This window comes from Coenobita brevimanus, chromosome 60, assembly GCF_032717465.1.
Source record: "Coenobita brevimanus isolate Jiangsu-jjx chromosome 60, ASM3271746v2, whole genome shotgun sequence".
Taxonomy (NCBI): domain Eukaryota; kingdom Metazoa; phylum Arthropoda; class Malacostraca; order Decapoda; family Coenobitidae; genus Coenobita; species Coenobita brevimanus.
Window position 1 is genome coordinate 36,498,574 of NC_137013.1, and position 4,835 is coordinate 36,503,408.

Consider the following 4,835-nt stretch of genomic DNA (forward strand, 5'->3'; position numbering starts at 1 on the left):
ACCGACATAAACCACCAGGCGCCATAACCGCCAGAACAACAGTGGAAATAGCCTAGCAATTATTTTCCTGCCAGATTTGATTAGGAACAAATTAGCCCAGTGGTCGATCCAGCTTCATTCCGTCCCTGCTCATCCATTCCGGCTTAGCGAGGGGTCAGTCCAGGGCCAGTTACGTGCAGTCATGTAACTTCGAGTCCATTAATGCAACTTCAGGTCTATTCACATCCACTAGGACAACCAAGATCCATTTCCACTTTATTCAGCCATGTTCACACCGGTAGATCAGTCCAAGCTTTATTTCAGCTATGTGAAGCCTTTAACCACCGGGGTGGTCGAGTGGTTAGCATTGCTAGTTACGAAGCTGACAGCCCGATTGTGTCAGGGTTCAAATTCAGATGTGGGCAGCTGACGCGACTCGGCTTTGGTGTCCACCCACACTTTGTGGATTGCAGGTAAAACGAATTTGGGGGGTAATACTCACGAGAGGTGACTGTGGCAAGCGGGATGATGCAGTGGCCTTGTATCGCAGGACAGTGTGTAAAGAGGCTTAACCTGCCATAGGCTTAACCTGCCACAGGCTTAAATGGCCTAAGCTATGGAGATGAGCACCGAGGCTAAGCGTCTTATGGCGTATGTCCTCGTATTTACTTTTAAGTCCTCTCAGGCCCTATGAGGTCCAGCAGTTCCATTCATGTTCAGTATGAAAAATCGATTCTGGCTGTGTCTATGAAGGTATGTACCGAAATCAACCCTATCGATACCATGATTTGCGAGATGCAAATTTTTGCCCGGAAAAAAACAAAAAATCTTCCAGTAATCCAGTGTGTCCGTCAAAGTAATCCACCATTATAAGTGATGTCAGTATCGTGTACGGGTATACGGGATCGTGCAAAATTGTAGTCAGCTGGTTCAATGAGTAGGCTATTACTTCAACCCGAGGACGTAATTTTGGTTTTATTTGTCATCTCAAGACGATTTAATTCAACTTATGCAAGATCTTCCGTGTTGAACGGATGATTGAAAGCTGTAACAAACCCCTCCAATTCAAAATGACTCTCCTAAGATGAACAGAATCGTCTGAAGGAAACAAGAATAAAAATGAAACACGAATAAAATGAAAATGTAAATCATCGGAGTGAAGTGAGGAAAACCCAGAGTAGGATGGAGGGAAGAAAGTGGACTGGCTATGGTGGTGGTAGTGGGTGGTGAGGCAGGACGAGACGAGTACACCCTGCCAATACAGGCGTTGTATGAAGGTGACGCTGGCGGTGAGAAGATTTCTAAAAGCAAATCGGGCTCGTATTCTTAAGTCTTTGGGAATTTTGTAGCCCCTATTCCTTAGCAGTTTATTCTGAACATTGCACCTCAGTATCCTCTTGTATGTTACTAATGCAAACAATGTCGATGGCAGAACATAAATTGCATAAAAAAGAGTGTTAAGGAGTAATCATACAAAATATATCGGTAAGAAAAAGGTGCTAGGAAACCGCCTGCAGCACCAAGAATACGGGGGTAGATGTAGGTAATAAAAATGGTGGGGTGGACGGCGAGGTGTGGGTGGATGAGGGTAGGTGGTGGGTAGGGTGGAAATAACAACAGGTGGACAAGGGCAAAATTGTCTAGATGGTACTGGCGTAGTGAAGAACCTCCTCCAAGGGAAAACGGTACCCAGATATCATTATTACCCACACTGGCGAAGAACGAATGAAAATGGGGTGCTGGTAAGGTGTGTGACGAATGTGAAAGCTGAAGTGTCGTAATGGCTGTAGCTTTTAGGTTATCGGTAGAAGAGATAGGTGCCAGCAAATACTGGCACATAATACGACATAACAGAAGCATCCTCATTAAACGTCCGCCATGTCTTGGGTTTCAAACCCTACAGCCAGGGTATGTGCATTGCAAGACGAGTACGTCAACAACAGAGCTACCACATCCCCGAAATAAAGGTTTACATATAAATATATAAATATATATATATATATATATATATATATATATATATATATATATATATATATATATATATATATATATATATACATACATACATACAGAATATTAAATCAGAGTATGTAAAATAATCCCTGAAATCGAGATGTTAAGAAAACCTCTAAGCCTACGCAAACAAGTCGCACTCTCGTTCTCGTTCTACGAGTCGTACTCTCGTTGGTATGGGAAATGTCGTATCACCTTTTTGACGTCGCTGCATCTCTTCTTGGCAATTGGTTTTGTAAGCTACATCTTCAAAGTCTCTTTTATGCCGTTACCGAAATCACACGACATGGTTTGCAAACAAGACGATATAAACCATTAAATCATTAGAGACTAACTGGCCAACCGATTTCACTCGCCGTGCAATGAGAATCCTCCCGAGGTGTGAATGATAAGCAAAATAAATCGTCCAGGAAAGTGCCTTACGACATCTCCAAAAACCAACGAGACTGTGGTGACCTATGGAGCAAGGTGCCTGCCGCAGCAATATATTCGTTGGGTCTGGAGTGGGATTAGAGGTGCCGTAATGAAGGGATTAAGGGGCAATTACGCCTCTATGATGGGTGGTACAAGGGATCTCTCTCTCTCTCTCTCTCTCTCTCTCTCTCTCTCTGCACGAGAAAACATTATAAATGTAGTAGTGGAAGTGGTGATAGTGATGGTGATTGCAGTAGTGATGACAGTAGCTGCAGACGTGGTGACATTAGTGATAGAAGTAGTGATGGCAATAGCAGCCGGAGCGGTGACAGTGGTATACTTACTGTGACAAAGGTAGCAGTAGAACTGGTGATTGTAGTAGTAGTAGAAGTAGTAGTAGTAGTAGTGGTAGCAGCAAAAGCGGCGATAGTGGTAGTGATGACAGCACCATTAGTGGTGATGGTGGTGAACATATAATAATGTCAGCGGAAACGGCGATAGCACAGTAGAGATGATTGTGGTAGTAGCTGAAATGATGACAGCACTTGAATTAGTAGTGATGATAGCAGAAGTAATGGTGAGTAGTAGAAGCAGCGTCAACAGAGGCAGTAGTGATGATGGTGGTAGTGTCTATATGTGAAGTGCTGGCAGTAGTGATGATGGGAGTATTCTGAGAGTGGTGACATTAGTGGTGATAATCCGTGGTGTTAGAGCTCATCACCACCACCACCGCTATGCTAATGAGGCTCTTACCCCGCCATGTTGCTACGCGCCCACACCCTACACGTTCCTGAATGTTGCCTGGATGTGGAGTGGATGTTGGGGTCGATGTTTGGTCCGTGTTACTTGAATGTTGTCGTGGATGTTACCCGGATGTTTGGGTGGATGATGGATGGATGTTACTTGAATGTTGCCGTGGATGTTACCTGGATGTTTGGGTGGATGTTACTGGAATGTTGCTGTGGATGTTACCTGAGTGTTTGGGTGGATGATGGATGGATGTTATTTGAATGCTGCCGTGGATGTTATATACCTAAGTGCTTGGGTGGATGATGGGTGAACGTTACTTGAATGTTGTCGTGGATGTTACCTGGATGTTTAGGTGGATGATGATGGGTGGATGTTACGTGAATGTTGCTCTGGATGTTACCTCAGTGTTTGGGTGGATGATGGGTGGATGTTACTTGAATGTTGCTGTGAATGTCACCTGGATGTTTAGGTGGGTGATGATGGGTGGATGTTACGTGAGTGTTACGGTGGATGTTACCTGAGTGTTTGGGTGGATGATGGGTGGCTGTTACTTGAATGTTACCGTGGATGTTACCTAGATGTTTACGTGGATGATGGGTGGATATTGCTTGAATGTTGCCGTGGATGTTACCTGTATGTTCAGGTGGATGATGGCGGGTGAATGTTACTGTGGATGTTACCTGAGTGTCTGGGTGGGTGATGGCCCATATATAACGTTTCTATTGCACTCTGGCGAGCAATATTTCGTGCGTTGTGGGGACGGCTCCGTCAGCGTTACCAGTGTCTACCCTGCATCTTTTATCTGTTTCCTTCTTTTACTCTCACTGCCATACCTACACCCACACCAGCAAATGAAGCCGTCCCCGTAACACATCAAATATTGTCATGTGAGTTTCTAGTACAGCGTTATATACAAATCACCCAATATTAAATGCTGTGCAGTATTTACATATACCGTAATTAAATCGCAGATGAATATTAATGATACTGTAAATACAGTATAGCCAACTCCACACATAATACCATTTTTGGGATACGGTGTATTTACAGTGCGTACGGTATTTTTTTTTTTTTATAAATGAATTTGTTTCACCTCCCCCCTTCCCCCCTTTTTATTAAATACTGGCAAGATTTCGACACGAACAAGTGAGAGAAGCAGATAATTGCGGAAATAGAACTTGCGATGGTCAGCACCGGCGTTAATTTTACGTCAGTGGCCAGACTGATTTTCTTTATAACATGGGTCCTGCCCTAAAATAACCATGGATGATAACAGATGTGTTACCAGTATTGTAATTAGGCTAGCTATGGGTAGCATGGTTAGTTAGTCTCATAGGCTGCTGTATTTGGATTCATCGAAGTTGGACGCCTTTTTCGGACAGAAACCAAGTGGCTCACGCAGGGCTTTGAATCCTAAACACAAGATTAGACAATAAAGATCTCAAGGCTAAATGCTCACAACGTTCTTCTCTCCATGAAAAAGAAAACACAAAAAAGACAAATTTAAGATCCATTCCTTTCGAGATGTCTGGACACAGTGCGATTTAAAAATTGGGGGCAATGGCAGAGGAATGTACAGACTCAGAAAGGCAACTCCAGAGATGACCTGTTGCATACATGAACGGCAGAGTATCGGTTAACTCTTACATTACAGAGTTGGATAGAGGAGTGAGAGT